Genomic DNA, 16,449 nt, shown 5'->3' with positions numbered 1-16,449 from the left:
AGGCAAAAAGACAGCACATAACAGTCTGTAAGATTTTTATTTACCAGCATCACTGTCGGTTGTCTATCTTCACTACCTTTGATGGCTACACATCAAGAGACTAAGCTTTGGCTCAGATGTCGAAAGAGGAAATGAGCACGCACAAGACAGATAGTCTCTACAGCACATTTCTCCTCCAAAGGAGGAGAGCACTGAGGCATTAATATTGACACAGAAAATGCAGACTTAGTCTGTTTCAGGGGAGGCTTAGATGTTTGTCTTCTTCCCAGAAGAAAGTAAAAGGGCATAATGGCACTGAGCTGTAGAAATGGAAGGCGAGGGCCAGGACTCTGTGGACCACTGTGGGGTTAACATGAACTGAGATGCTGGGCCAGGCAATGCTTTCTATGACCCAGTCAATAAAATACCGTTCACAGAAACTGCGTAGGCTGCTTGGACTTCAAAATGAATTGCTCTGTTTTTTCAGTACACCTTCTTACTTGACAAATGAGGTTCGTGGGTGGGCATGTGGCCTCATTTGTAGGGGAAGGATGTGATGTAGGAGAATCCAGAAGGGAATGTGGGAGTCCTGGGTGACTGTCAGCCAGAAGAGGCATCAAACACTTCTACTTTTTCACTTTATCATTAATTTAGAAGTAAGAATATAAACAAAAAACAAACAACTGCTGAGCCCAGCTGCTGTTCAGCTTTGTTTGAAAAGGATCTTTGCGCTATGCTCACAGGTCTGTATTTCCCCTCTCTCCAGCAATAAATGTGAACGTGTTGGTTTATTCTAGCCAAATCTGAAAAAGGATGTAGGTCCCAAGATTAACTAAGTGTCTGCGCATTGCATAAAAATATTTGGCCAATTGGATGAAAGCCTGGGATTCGGGCATTTATAATTCCACCTAATGTTTTTTAGTTTCTTTCCCTGATCTCTGCAACTGCAGATGGTCTTCTGGGTGTTATGGCCATAGTAACTCCGAAGGAGATTGTAGACATGTGCAATGACAATAATGACAATCTTCACTATGTAGTAATCCACCATAACTCACAGAACTGTAGGAAGAAAATAGGCTAGTGTTTTCTACTGCCCTCAGATCCACTGGAGAGCTTGTTGGTGTTATCTCCCCTTTTGGGAGAGTGTCACCATGAGTCTCCTGCTAATTGCTCAAAATGCCTCTCATCGATCCCTTTTTGAGCATGAGATCAAAGCAATAAAAGGGTAGCTCAGAATAAATGGCATAGTATTGTATGTGGTTACAAAAACTAGTCTGCAAATCCTACACCAAATCCTGCTTGACTCAACACACAACAGACTGAATTTGTGAATGGGCCAAGACCCAGTGAACATGTTTATCTTCCATTGAAGGCAACAGGAAGTGAGAGCATTTAGCATTCGGCACTCTTGGGCCCACAGCTGGACACAAAAATACCTTTGATATAGAAGCATGACTGTATTTCTAATGCCTGGCACACTTTGAATTTCTGGCCTTGTTCTTTGTGAACAAACCCCTACTTACTAATTTCTTCTTTTTTCAGATTTACTAGAAAAGTTTAAGCTGATGATATTTGCCAGGTGAGAACATTTTTCTTTGCTGAGGCAGGTGGGGATAGAGGAGCATTTACAGCTCCTGTAGCATGTTAGTTTGAACTGTGAAATTGTTGGCAATTACAAGCTGCAGCACTAAGGTTTTTATTTCAAACATGAAGAAGTAAAATCCCCTGTGCTCTTTACAAGTGCCCCCACGCTCTTTACAAGTAGCCAAAGATTTTTCTAGCTGCCTAATTTTCCTTCTGTACTCCTGACTACACTCATTTCAGACACAAGTTAGAGCAGCCATTAGAGTAGGTACAACCAAAGAAGTCGATATTTCTGTAGTATAGTTTGTCTCTCTCAGCTCTCCTACTGCTAACTGGCATAGGAATAATCTTTCCACATGTTGGTGTTCCCCATATAACAAAGTAACTCCCAGGCATTGCCGTGAAAGACTTCTAGGTTCGTTTTTGCAGTACTGCAGCAGTAAAATCTGGGAGTTGCTGAGAGTCTACCCCAATCAGTGTAAACATTTTCAAGCTGAGAGTAGACCAACCATTTATGTTATTGAGATCCAGATTGGTTATGATCTCTGCATCTCTCATCTGCTCTTGTGAGTGAGCCCACAAACATCAGCAGGAATAGACACGTGAGTCGAGCAAACCTATCAGCCTACTATAAAATACAAAACTGCACCATGTCCTATTAGTTTCTCTGAGAAGTGTTGTTGATGGAAAACTTTTCATTTAAAAAGATGAAGAAAAACTTTCACAAGTATGTATTACTTAAAGTCTCAAACATTTGACATACGCTGAACCTGAAACATCTCAGTGATGAGTTTATCAGGTTATTTTATCCACCAAGACTGGATTTTAAGGTTATATATCTATACAGCAGTGAACTGCTGAGATCGCTCAAGCAAGACACCAAGCAGGAAACGTCGTTCTTCATGCTCTTAAAGGTGTTAACGATATCTTTATGACTCACAGGAGAAACACATGACTGAGAAGGCATGTGTTCATGTGAAAGAGTGGGTTCCACATATTTTCCTTTACAAACATGTACAGATTTAGGTCATGAATTTGCTCATAAAGAGATGTTTAAACTTAAAGAGGGTAGATTTCGATTAGATATAAGAAAGAAATTTTTTACAATTAGAGTGGTAAAACACTGGCACAGGTTGCCCAGAGGAGTTGTGGATGCCCCATCCCTGGATATGTTCAAGGCCAGGTTGGATGAGGCTTTGAGCAACCTGATGTAGTGGAAGGTGTCCCTGCCCATGGCAGGAGAGTTGGAACTAGATGATTGTTAAGGTCCCTTCCAACCCAAACCATTCTATGATTCTGTGTTGTATGCAACGTGTAAAGCAGTGTTTAGTTCAACTTAAAGACTTAACCTTGCTTCTGCTTAAATCAGTCTCACATTCTTGTACTAGCAGTCAACTTTTGTTAACTGCAATCATGGATAAGCTGCAAACTTTTTGACTATGTATTTCTAATGACCACGACAGCTCTGATCATTGCACTGATTATTTAAGCACTGAATAACTGAGATCGTCAGCTTTGCAGAGACCTGGGATTGAGGGCAGAGGGTGTCCCTTGTGAAAATGTCTTGTCTTTTCCTTCCTTATCAAAATATTCACAATGCTTATATACCTCAGAAATGTTACTGCTCTAGCAGCCTGAACAAATAAACAGCTGAAAAGCCCGGGAGCCAGAATTCCATCAACAGGTTCTCCTGATTGCTTTGCAGTTTAATGATCCTAGTAGTGAAAAGCTGGAAGTCAACAAGCTGAAAAGAACCAGTCAACCCAGCTGCCAAGAAACTTTATAAGTCAGCTGGCTGGAAAATGGACAAGTTTAAGCCTGCCTGTTTCATTTTGGTCTTTGTTGGAACCGATGCCCTCCTAGCAATTTTCCAAAGGTGAAATATCCCATGAAAAAGATTTAGTCTCTTTTCTCTTTGTTGTTCAATGAGTAACACTATGCCCTATGTACAGTGTACTGTTCAAATTCTTGCCCTCAATACCAAATAAATAATTTATTTGTGGGCATTTCTGTGGGATCTAGTGTTGTAGCATCAAAGAAGTGCTTCAAAAAGACCCACACATATTTTCTTTGCAGCCTTCCTCCAATATAAAGATTATTTAACCCCATATTACAAAAAGGAAGTGAGGAGCAGAGGCCCTGAGTTTGCCTAGAACCTGATTTCTAAGAGCTTTTGGCGTTAAATAAAATGTTATAGTTTCAAAGCTACATTTCTATTGACTATATCTGGATTTGTGAGTACTCAATACTTCTGCAAGATAGACACAGGTGTCTCTTAATAAGCATTTGAAAATGAGGAACTTGGAGTTAGTGTCTCTTTCCAAAAGCTTATCCCCTGGAAGCCAGGTCTGAAACAAGATTTCAGGCTCTGTAAGATGAACATCATATGGGTGAAAGGTTAAGGCACCAATGAAGACTTAAGTGTTTTGGAATGGGATCCAAAATAGTCAGCAAAATTGTGCGGTACAGTGTGAAGTCAGCATGCTACATACATAGGTCATCTAGAGGAGACTATGGGTGAGTCCTGGAAACATAAAACTTGGAAACATAAAAACTTGGGAAAAAAGTCTTGGTGAGTCTCACAGAACATGCTCTCTCTCACAGGAAAACAACTGGGAGACCTGAGCCTTGAACCTCTTCATGAAGTTTCCTTTTCTGTAGACTCCCTGTAGCCTTTTCTTTCTGGGGACTGAATATGATTTGCTACAATCTTTTAAGATGGTTCATAGAAGAGAAAGGCTTCCCTTCCCTGTCTAAATGATAGAGTAGCGATTAAGGTCAGGAAATAGATGCCTCAAGTACCCTCCCAAGTCTGACCGTGGGACTTATTATCTGAGCAGGAGATCATTTCAACCACAAAGCTACTGGGTGCTGCTCGTATTTGACGTCAAAGATGCGCAATAAAAAATTATAGATAAAACAACTCAGGGAAAACTGAAAGCATCATGCAGGAGGGCAGAGATTCTCTAGCCTAGTGACAGGGGCAGTCATCTGTAAGGGAGTGGACCTGGCCTCATCTCTACCCTTTAGATTGGCCTTTGAAGTTACCCAGTGATTACTTAATGTGAAATAGTGTCCTTGAAGATGAGAGTAGAAATCAAGTATTTTGCCTTCTAGAGGAATGATATTTCAGGCATCTGCTCCCTTCTTGTCCAATGACCACTACTTGCTCTTCCAGCTTCAATTGGCCAGGTGCAAGTCATCCCAGACTGTGGTAGCTAGCATACTAGCTAGCTAGCAAGGAAGGAAGTGGATACAGCTTTAAATCCTTTCCAAATAGAGCATTGAATGTGCATGCTCTTTCTCCTAGGAGAGTGCTGTAGAGGAGCAGTTACACTATATCCTCCTCCTTGACTGTATTTGAAAGGAAAGCACTTGTATTTCTAAAGAAGAAACCCAGTCTTACTGATGGTAATGCTCCTTACTGGCACAAGGCCAGCTCTCTCAGCCCTGTCAAAATCCAATTGCACTATACTTGCAAATGAATATCTTCTCTATACTTGTCCTTAAGTATCTTAAGTACTGCTATCTCGTGTTATTAAAAGCAACTACTAGACTATAATTCCCTGGTAGTAAGAAGCTGTATGAGAACCGTCCTCGCTTGGAACTGAAGCTCTGAGGCTTCCCCTTCCATTTCAGGCATTTCTCATGTATCCATCTCTTATGGAGATGCACTTTTCTCAGCATCACACAAGATTTTCAGGCAGAATCAGTGCCAGAATCTCATTTCCCAGGAGATCACTCAATCACCAAAATCACAAGGCTATTTTGTTTTCTCCTTCACAGTCCAACTTCTCGGTCAGCATGTCCTCCTGCAGCAAGTAGATCAGGGCTGATCAGGGAGACATGCAACAATCTCCCTCTGAATGGGGTATTGATTGACTTTCTTGCGCTGAAAAATTGTTCTGTAAGATTTCATCTTAGGTGACTAAGGGCTATATGACTGTCCACGTGCACGAGGGAGCTATTACTATACAAAGGGTATGACAATATTAGTAAAGTAAATGCTGCCAGAACATAGGCTCAGGCCATGAAATTCAGTTCCTTGGGCTGTTACAGTTCTAGCACAGTTTTGATTCCCTCCATCAAGTAATTCTGGGCCCCACACAACCATATTGTAGTTTAGGAGTTATCATAGATCAAAGACCATTCCCAAAAAGGAGTTTGGATGCAGCCATCATATTTCAGAGGCTGAAAACACTTGTTACAGATGTATCAGATAAGCTAAAGGCCAGAGCATGATGGGTCCCAGCAAATGGATGTAGTGCAAAATTAATTGGGTAAAAACACATTTTCTGTCTAGACCACTAGAGGGTGCAAACAAACCTACTTTGCCCTGAAGATTATTTTTAGGTTACCGAGACCTGGGCATTTCAGGTTTTTCTCCAGTCTTTGAGGAAAAGAGCTGGAAGGATTATGCCTTGCTGTCCTCTACAACCCACTTAGATCATCTGTAGCGTGTAACCCAAAGTCTACCTTTCTCTTATCCCTTAACCACTGTCCAGATACTGCCCTCTGTCCTCATCTACCTCGATTTCATACTACAAGTTTTCCTCTTCTCTTTTTTTTTCTTTCTCTTACCATTTCTGTTCCTGCTTATCCACGGCTTCCTACCCTACCTCTTGTCACTCCTCTGTGCTCCAGGAGGATTTCCCATTGATCCCTGCACTGCCTGACTGTCACAAGATGAAGTAATAAAAGTACAAAAGGATTATTCTCCCAGCCTTCAGCTGCTGAACCATTGTAGCCCAGAAATAGAGTCTGCTCCGTTTACTCAGGATCCTGGAAGAACTGGATTTCAATTGGGCATGATTTAGAGGGTCTCAAAGACTGAAAATATTTTTGAGAAGTTGTGGGGGGGAAAAAAAAAAAAGTTTTTATAAGATGATTCCTTTTTTGTGCTTACTCACTTACTCAAAGCAGACGCTTGTGTTCCTGAATATTCCCTTATTGCCTCAGCAATTGCCTTTAACAGCTAAACTCTGCGTGTAATATCCTGCCAAAGAAAAGGCAAAACTTTTCATCTTAATTGTTGATCAGACTTACAGGCAGCTCCCTAAGGAATTTGTCTCGCCGTGGTCACTGCTGATGTTTCCGTGCTGTAGCAGATCAGATTTCCTCTATGAGTAAGATCTGCATAAAGGACCAAAGAAAAATCTTCTAAGAATCATTTGTTATAAAAAAAAAAAAATAACAGAAGCACATCTAAAGATAATGCCAAACAGTGACAAGCACTGGTAGCGTTGCCTTTCATAGCTTTAAAACACAGTGCACTAGCTGTAAAAAGTACCTGTGCAGAATTACTAAAAATGCATAATATCCACATCTGAAGACGAAGAGAAGATAAAAGAGCACATACTTTTTGGTGACTTGGTATTTTCCCGTCTTATTTTTGCAGATCTGAATCAGGTGCAGTGTATCTGATAGTAAGCAACTCTATCTGCTTCATCATGACCATACGGGTGCAAAATTTCTGTTGTTATTTCAAGACTTAATGAGCAGCTGGGAGAGTGAGGATGTGAGGGCAAAATAATTTTCAATGCACCAGCTATTGAGTCGGAATTCTTCATGTGGTAGTGTGAAAACGTGACAAAAATGTGCAGCTTTTGATGAACAAGCTTACAGATGCCTTGTCCCAGCACAAGCAACTCCTGGGCCCTCATCAGTCTGTGCACAAAAAGGCAGAATCTCTCTGTTACGATACCAATGAGAGCTAAAGTCCAACATTTAAAATAATCAGTTACATGAAGTATGTACAGATCTCTCTCTCGCTTTCTCTGTCTAAGCATTTAGCTTTACTTCAATACTCAATACTGAAAAATAAGACTACGAATGGAAAATTTTAGTAAGGATAGAAGGCTTTTGATCAAAAATGTAGGAAATGAGACCAGATCAAACTAACATTATCATCTTCAAAGGATGTGGAAAATTAACTCTGTGGGTTCTTTCTCATCGATTAGCACCTAAATTTAGATTAAAATTGGATTATATTACCCATTTTAAACCTATTTTAAAATAACAACCCTAACAGGCAAGGAGTCCCTCTCAGGTTTCTTGTGTATAAATAGTAAGCCCAGGCGGAACACCAACTTGACCTTCCCATTTGAGAGCTGGCAGTAAGAGGAAACAAGCCCCAACAACAGTCCCAAAGACATTTACTTATCAAATGAGCTCATTTCGTTCAGGAATTTTTTGAGGCCATAGTCAAGAGCCAAATGCTCCCATTTCTGTAAATTCATTTTTCCGAGGAGAGCTCCATTTTCAGGCTCATTTTGCGTGCTGTGAAAAACACGAGAACAGTGTCAATAAACATGCCTGATACAAAAAACGTCCTTCTGTTTATTTGGAGGCTTTGCAAACATTAAGTTGTCGGTGATGAAGCCCCTTGGACTTCTGCTTCAAAACAGTTTTTTATCTGGAAACTATGCAAATACAAACTGGAGTTGTTAGGTGGCAATGTGTGTGCAAAACACCACCACATCTTATAAACGCATTGATAAATAGTCTTGGTGTCTTTCCATGTTTGAGCAGGACAGAGAGAGCCTGTGACAGGATAACTTCTTGAGGATGGGTTGCGGGCTGTTGGGTTTCTCCCCTCTAGCCACTTCAGTAGAACACAGCAGTTACTGGGGGACACCACATTTACCATACAAGGAATGGCTTTTCTAGGGTTTTTTTCTTTTCCAGGCTATTATGCTGATGGATATAACGTATGCCTCCCTCCAACAGAGAGCTGAGGAGTACACCCTTTTCCCACACCAAAGAAAGATACTCATGCTGAAAGAGAGCACTGAAAGCAAACATTTTAAATCACCTAAGCTGGCCTTTTCTGCACTTACAGTCACCACTGAGAGCAAAATTGTCTGCACTGGCAGATGCATCTGAAGTGAACCCAAACCCACCCTGAAAGACAGAAGGTGAATACACATTTTCAATAAATGTACCTGAAGGGATGCTAAAAAATGAAGGCAGAAGCAATGAGTAAGCTGCTGATTGGTGACAGGGGAGGCCTGGGTTTTGTTTGCTCTTCCCACACAAAGCCACTGAGTACTTTCCCTTGAGCTGTGCCTGTGCAGTAACTGGGAAATGTGACTGCAAGATGGGCAGGCACACCTCAGCCAGCTTTCATCTCACAAGCTGTAGCATAGGCTGCACCTAAGGCTATACTGTAAGGCTGTAAGGAATACCAAATTGCTTAGCATCGATACTCAAACTGAGAAGACTAAGGCTGATGCAAGTGCTCTACCCATGCCGCAGTCTCTTCCCTAGCAGAATGATGACACACTCTCTGGCTGTGTCTAAACTGACATACAACTGTTTGCAAGGGAAGATCTGGGATTCTTGATCACATCACCTGCGCAGGGGAGCTGCAAAAACCAGGGCACAAGTCTGGCATCAACTGGGATTCATCCAAGTTCCCCAACTGTAGAGGACAGTGACAAAACTTCCATGGCTTATAGAGTCTTTTAAGGGTGAAATTCATTACAGAGGTCCAAGTGGTACCGTAGTAGTAATCTCACAATTACTGGTGGGATGATTTCTGAATGAAGTCTAAACATTGATGGAACTTATGTGTCTGGATCAAACGAATGCTTTTGAAAACCCTAGCTAGGTTTTCCCAACCACCATGTATAAAATCCAGGAAGTGTTTACACCAAACACTGAGCACAGTCAAGAAGCCAATGTCCAAACACTAAAACTGATTACAAGCAAAGACTTAAAAAAAAAAGCAAATGCCAAAACCCTGAATCTCCAGTGTATGACTTCACCCAGGGATCCTCACAACATGTACAATTTCACTTTCTGGAGGGCAACCTGGTGACAGCACGTTATTACAAAAAGTGCCGTACAGATGGGTATTTTATGCTTTTCTCTGAACTGTTAAAAAAACCTTCACACAAACAGTCTCTCTCTCTGTCTGTTAAGAGACAAAAAACACAGTGCAAGAGTGCACTGTGTTACGAGACTTCCTTCTGGTGCCTGTCTGTCTGAGTTCAGTTTTTATGCATCAAAAGACTCCAATGAAATTATATTGTTCTATGATATGGTTCCACAGTCAGTTCTGTGTGTATGTTTGGTTGCTGCAGACCTCAGGAACGGTCTCAGGATGACTACAATATGTGACTCTGCAATAGCTAAAGATAGATATCAGGTCCAGATTTACAAATAAAACTGGTCCAAAATTATCTGGGGTTTTTTTCTCCCAATATGCAGAAGCTCATTCTTCCTCCTTTTAAAAATACTGTTGAAGACATGCTATGATTTTTACTACTCTACTTACTAAAGCAAACTGTACACCTGAGAGCCTCTTATTTTCTAGCGGTTTGTGCAGAGTGAACTCCTTAAAACTGATGGTAAGTGTTTTCTTTCTTTTCTACTGCAGTATTTGGTGTAATAATTCTGGCTTCTGACTATATGTAACATAACTTCTGCATTATCATTGCTCTATTATTAACCCATACAGTTCGTTCTTTATTTCTAAAGCTCACAGTCATCTGGCACAGGCACACATGTACTTCTTGGATTGCAATGAACTTTGTTCCCCCTTTGGCTGTAAATAATAGAAGGGAGAACAAATCAGTCTTGACTGAGTCTGACTCCACTAAAAAACAATTTTGAATAAACAAACAAGAAGTGAAAGCTGTACTCCTTACCTGGTCTGGGATGTACAGTGCACCTTGAAAGCCTCTTAAATGACACAGAAGAATTAGAAATAGCTGAAAGTTTGTACTCATCCAATCACACAGCTCAGGAAATGACCGCAATGATTTTGCAACGATTAACTCCTTCCTCACTTCTAATGTCTTCACTTCTTCAAGGACAGTAAAAAAAATCATCATATCCTTCTACTGCAGTTTGGTAACTAATGCCATGCCCTACATGTGATTTCTGTTTCACACTGAGAACATGCAGGTGGCCAGAGGAGATGACTCTGATCACCTCCATGCAACAGGGAATTTGCAGTGTCTTCTGCATAACTGTGACCAAGTACATCTTACTGTTGAGTGAAGCTTATGTGATGAAGTGCAGAAATGACTAAGTAATGGCTTCAACGCCTAACTCTCATTTTTAGAAGAGGCTTAGAACAATATTCTCAACATGACTTCAGTGTTGTGGTGCCCAACAGAGCAAGGAAAAAAATGTTATTTAAAGGAGCAGCATTCATTGCAGTCTGGACAGGCATTTGATGTACGTATAGCCTATGATACTTCTATGCACAGGGGGTCTCTAGGTGAAAGCTGGGCGTGCTGGAACATCAGGAGTTAGGTTCTCTGTATATAAAAAAATTTCTGCCCCTGAAAGCCTGTTTTCCTTGGCTGAATGTCCACATTCAACTGAAAGGCATTTCTGAGGCTGAGCACTATATAAAATCGTTAGCCCGAGAGCTAGTAGAGGCTAGCTCCACACAAGAGCACAGGTGGGAGCACAGGTTGCCTTTAGGGAGCAGGCATCTCCACGTTGAGCCTGAGGTGGCACCTGGGCTCGGTGTGTACAGGTGCAGAGCGGATCAGCACCTCAAAGTGTATTACACTCACCAAAAGAGCAGGCCAAGACAGAAAACACTTCCAACAATCCAGACTGCAACACTGAAGAGAAACCTATGTTTTGCATTCTGCTCCATTTTTCAATATTTAGAAAATAAGCCCTGGCCATATGTGTATACATGTTCTTTCCACAACCTTGAAGTCTCTTTGCCTAGGCATGTATGTGCTTTATATTAAAAAGCTTATGGGGGAGGGAAGTGCCACTCCCTACATTTGGGATGTGGTAGAGGAAGAGAGACTAGAAGTGTCACCAACATGCACTTTCATAAAACGGTTTCACAGCTGAAACACCCAGCTATGATGGTTTTTGTTTAGTCTTTTATTTTAGAAGAGCTAAGTCTGTGTTTTGGGCATAAAGCATGTCAAAAGTCCACAGAAGCTAGAAGAGGCAGGGATCTAGTCCATTCTTCTTGGCAAAGCTGAGCTGACACAGCCGGACTTGCAGCGAGTGTTCGTGCTCCACAGACTTTTCCATGAAAGAGGCTTTGTATGAACTACAGAAATTACTTTAGCAACAAGGACCAGAGCTCAACATTGTCCAGCTCTTGGTGGATGGTGGGTTTCAGAGAGAGTTTTCTTCTTAGATTATTATTATTTACAAGACCTGATCACTCAGATCTTGGATTCCTCTCAGCAGGGTGGTCCGGCTTCATGAAAAAGGCTGGAAAGGGTACACATCCCAGCTGTACATTTAGGGGATTATCCCAGAAAGTGGGAATAGAGAGCCTGAACCTGTCCAGACTGAAGGGTCTTCCACTGCCTGGGCCAGTGTTATGAATTACTGCACTGAGGGTGGCTAGGATCGCCTTCCCCAGCACTGCTCCACAGCCACCCTGCCTTGTGCGGAGGGCACTGCTGCACCCGTGTCAGACAGGGTTCAGGTTCCTCCGAGCAGACAGACACGGCGCGGTGCTTCCTCCCTCCCCCACATGACAGCAGATCTGGTACCTCAGCCTGCAGCCTGCAGAGCTTCTGAGCCTATGGAGAGACCTGGTGTTTGGGTTGTCTGAGGCAGGGATGGGGTTGTCTCACCTAGCTCTGGGCATCTGCACTGCAGATGTCTACACCAGAGCTGGTCATTCAAGGCACTCTTGAATATAGAAAATGCAGAGAAACAGATCTTTACAAGGTTCTTTATCTGGGAGTTTTAACAGCCAAGTAGGAGTTCCTTTTATTAAACATACATATATATATGCTTTTATAATTTTTTAATGCAATCAAGGCTTTACAAAAACAACAAATAAAATCCTTATTCTCTTGATGTTAAGTTTTTCCATTGACTTGCCAGGGATTATTCCCAGTAGTAACAAATCCCGAGGCATGCTCCCGTGAGGCACTGAGGAGTGTGTGACCTGCACTCGATATCCATCCTTTCACAGTCCACCACAAAAATGAGAGATACGCAGGATCCTCCATGTAAACAGGTGCTTAGTTGCTTATTTTTTTGAATGGAGGCCAAAACATTTGGGTGATTCCTCAAGCTAGGGTTATTTATCATACAGATTCATATACAGAAGCATCGAGGAGTTTTACATTAAATGTGATTGCAAGACAGAGAGTCAAGTTCTTCTTGCCTTGACTGCTCTCACTTTCACATACAAAAACTGAATCAACTGTCAGTCTGTCAGCTGCCGGACTCGCTTCTCACCATGAGCCTACAGGTAAACAGGAAGGAGTTTCGATCTCAGAACCTCAAAGCATGCAAAAAATATTGAATTAGACCTCCTAAAAGCTAATGAGATTTAGTTTGCTTCCTAGGTTGTATTTTTTTTTAACAACAATCTCCTTTCAGTTCAAATATAGCAGGTAAGAAATAAAGCTTTTTGCCACTTTTGGATCCTTAAGGCTACAAATATTTCATACTTTAAAACTTTTGTTTTCTTTGGATGCTTTTTTTTTTTTTTTTTGCTAAAGTGATGTTAGAAAGCTCCTCATCATATCTCCAGTGCAGGGATCTTCCTCTAGGATGAATCTGCGCCAGCCTTGATGGTGACCTGACTGTGGCTCTGGTTTCTGGTGCCCAAAAGAAGCAGATGCAGAAGGGGATGTGATTTGCACAAGGCCCTGAGGGCTCCCCAGCCTCAGGACATACCAACTCCTTGCACAAAAATAGACAAAAAAAGAAGTGGTCTTGAGGAGTTGCACTAAGGCTAAATGCGGTTATTAACAGCAATGCTATTGCCAGAGGAGCAAACACTAACTTCTCTTCAGCAGCTGAGGAGGTTAAATACAGGATCTGCTATGGTCATCCTGATGGACCCACCCTGGCAGTCATAGAATCATAGAATCATAGAATGGTTAAGGTTGGAAGGGACCTAAGAAGATCATCTAGTTCCAACCCCCCTGCCATGAGCAGGGAAACCCTCCACTATACCGGGTTGCCCAAAGCCTCATCCAACCTGGCCTTGAACACTTCCAAGGATGGGGCATCCACAACCTCTCTGGGCAACCAGTTCCAGTACCTCACCACCCTCAATGTAAAAAATTTCTTTCTTATATCTAACCTAAATCTGCCCTCTTTCAGTTTAAATCCATTGCCCCTTGTCCTATCACTTCACACCCTTGTAAAAAGTCCCTCTCCAGCTTTCCTGTAGGTCCCCTTTAGGTACTGGAAAGCTGCTATAAGATCACCCTGGAGCCTTCTCTTCTCCAGGCTGAACAGCCCCAACTCTCTCAGCCTGTCTTCATAGCAGAGGTGCTCCAGCCCTCTGATCATCTTCGTGGCCCTCCTCTGGACTCGTTCCAGTAGCTCCATGTCCTTCTTGTGTTGGGGACTCCAGAGCTGAACACAGTATTCTAGGTGGGGTCTCACGAGAGCAGAGTAGAGGGGCAGAATCACTTCCTTCGACCTGCTGGCCACACGCCTTTGGATGCAGCCCAGGATACGGTTGGCTTTCTGGGCTGCCAGCGCACATTGCCGGCTCATGTTGAGCTTCTCGTCCACCAGCACTCCCAAGTCCTTTTCCTCAGGGCTGCTCTCAATCCATTCTCCGCCCAGCCTGTATTTGTGCTTGGGATTGCCCCAACCCACGTGCAGGACCTTGCACTTGGCCTTGTTGAACTTCATTAGGTTCTCACAGGCCCATCTCTCCAGCCTGTCAAGGTCCCTCTGGATGGCATCCCTTCTCTCCAGTGTGTCCACAACACCACACAACTTGGTGTCATCTGCATACTTGCTGAAGGTGCACTCAATCCCACTGTCCATGTCTCCAACAAAGATGTTAAATAGCACTGGTCCCAGTACCGACCCCTGAGGAACACTATTCGTCACTGGCCTCTACGTGGACATTGAACCGTTGACCACAACTCTTTGAGAGCAACCATCCAGCCAATTCCTTATCCACTGAGTGGTCCATCCATCAAAACCACGTCTTTCTAGTTTAGAGATAAGGATGTTGTGTGGGACAGTATCAAATGCTTTGGATAAGTCCAGGTAGACAATGTCAGTTGCTCTTCCCCTATCCATCAATGCTGTAACCTCATCATAGAAGGCCACCAAATTAGTCAGGCAGGATTTGCCCTTAGTGAAGCCATGTTGGCTGTCACCAATCAATCACCTCCTTGTTTTCTATGTGCCTTAGCATAGTCGCCAGGAGGATCTGCTCCATGATCTTGCCAGGCACAGAGGTGAGACTGACTGGCATAGGAAGGCTTGGCCATTGGAGAACATGGCATGAAGTTGACTGTGATGTGAAAATAAGCAAGAGAAGGAAACTGTCGTTGCACTCTTCCTAAAGGGTTGTTCATCTCAGCTCAACATGTACTGGGAGGCAAAGAGAGCTTGCACAGGTGGTGGTGGAGAGGTCCATACACACAGGAATATGGGAATATGAACAGAGTGGTGGAGGGTGGGCAACCTGAAGGAAGTTCTGTGCTTTAGGAGTGAGGAGACAGAATGGTAAATCTCTACAGAAAAAAGGAGGAGCTAGGAGTGCTGGAGTAGTGAGGGAAGGCAAAAAGAGACGAGGGAGGGTGAGAGAATGAGTCCCAGAATTGTGGAAGGGTCCAGTGATGTTCATCCTGTATCACAGTAGAAGAGAAGGAAAGGAGAATAGTATTCTGGGAGACTCCTGCTTCCCTGTCATCCAGCACCAGGAGGTCCTGGGCAAGTCTCCAAGGCTCAGGCACTTGGTCCATTCTAGACAAGCAAGATCACCATGACATGAAGTGTCCCACAGCAAGGTGAGCTTTGCAGATGGATGGAAGACAGGCAAACAGTGAAGAGAAAGAAGAGACCCCCACATCACAGCCAACCTGATATCTCCAAGCTCCTTAACACCCACTCACCTCCAGAGTTCAGAACTGAGTTGTGATGCCAACAGTGACAATGACAGAATGCATTACCTCGGCCCTCGTCGTCCAGGTGGCAAAACTTGTTTTCGCCCATGCTATTGAGCTGGTTGTGTTATGATGCCATTACACATCTGATGGAACCCCAGATCTCAGCTATGACTGATCGTCCACTTCAGTGCTACCATGACACCACCTGTGGAGCCTTTCAGAACGAAAATACTCATCTTAACTCTCCAGGCAATAAGGAGGCAATCTTGGTCAATTACTTCTAAAGTTACATTCAGTATCCCAGATGTCCTAGGCCCATGAAGGGGTGGTATGGTGAGGGAGAAAAACTTCCTAACAGTTTTCCCTTGCACAAAGAAGTGTGACCTGCTTCCTTGTCCAATGGCATAGCCTTCATAGAGTCAAAACATTTCAACTGATGGTTATTCATCCCCACAACTGAAGGTTCATGTAATTCTGCCCAAGAGAAAACGAAGGGAAAAACCTCCAAGTCAAAAAGATTCATTTCAGTGTTTTCAAACTGACATGTTTTGATTTCAGCATAGGAAACTTCTGTCATAGGAAATGAGTGCTGCCTAATTTGGTGGCAAAAATAGTAGCACATGACATAGGTCTTTGCTTTGCTTGAGACAGGCCTTCCATTTCCTGGAGGAGCTTTTCAGCCACTGGACTCAGAGTAGTTTGGGTTCAGGATCTCTCCAACTAGATCTATTCTATTACATCCAGGGAAACTTCCTGCTTTTTACATGGAGGTGAATGTCCTGGCTAAGCCCCAGAACTGAACTGCCTCAAGACTTTGAGATTCTCGACATCTCCTCCCCCTCCAAACACACTCATACGTGTCGCTTGGTTTCCGTGCAAAACTGGAAAACTGGAGGCATTCTCCAAATGAGACTCCTAGCATGCATTTTTCTTGCAGTCTGAGCAAGAGTTCCTGTGCTGTGTGGAGGTAAAGTGGGAACAGGTGAATGAGATCTTATTGGAAGCAAGGGATGCGAAAAAGTCTGGGAAAAAAGAGAGGGAGAGTGATGACAGATGGCAA

At 42.9% G+C, this 16,449-nt stretch overlaps 1 protein-coding gene across 1 annotated transcript in view; it reads right to left on the bottom strand.

Annotated features, from left to right (window-relative positions):
* P2RY8 (P2Y receptor family member 8) overlaps positions 1-10,252 on the bottom strand; it is a 32,436-nt gene extending 22,184 nt beyond the window's left edge. Inside the window, exons 1-2 of the mRNA XM_009977631.2 lie at positions 10,218-10,252; positions 6,610-6,696 (exon numbers count right to left, since the gene is read on the bottom strand). The gene's annotated coding sequence lies outside the window, so the exon portion shown is untranslated. The remainder of the gene's footprint in view (positions 1-6,609; positions 6,697-10,217) is intronic.
* Between the last annotated feature and the right edge of the window lie 6,197 nt (positions 10,253-16,449).

Source organism: Tauraco erythrolophus, chromosome 1 (genome assembly GCF_009769465.1).
Source record: "Tauraco erythrolophus isolate bTauEry1 chromosome 1, bTauEry1.pri, whole genome shotgun sequence".
Lineage (NCBI taxonomy): Eukaryota > Metazoa > Chordata > Aves > Musophagiformes > Musophagidae > Tauraco > Tauraco erythrolophus.
The sequence above is the reverse complement of the archived record's forward strand: the minus strand, read 5'-3'. Positions and strand labels throughout refer to the sequence as shown.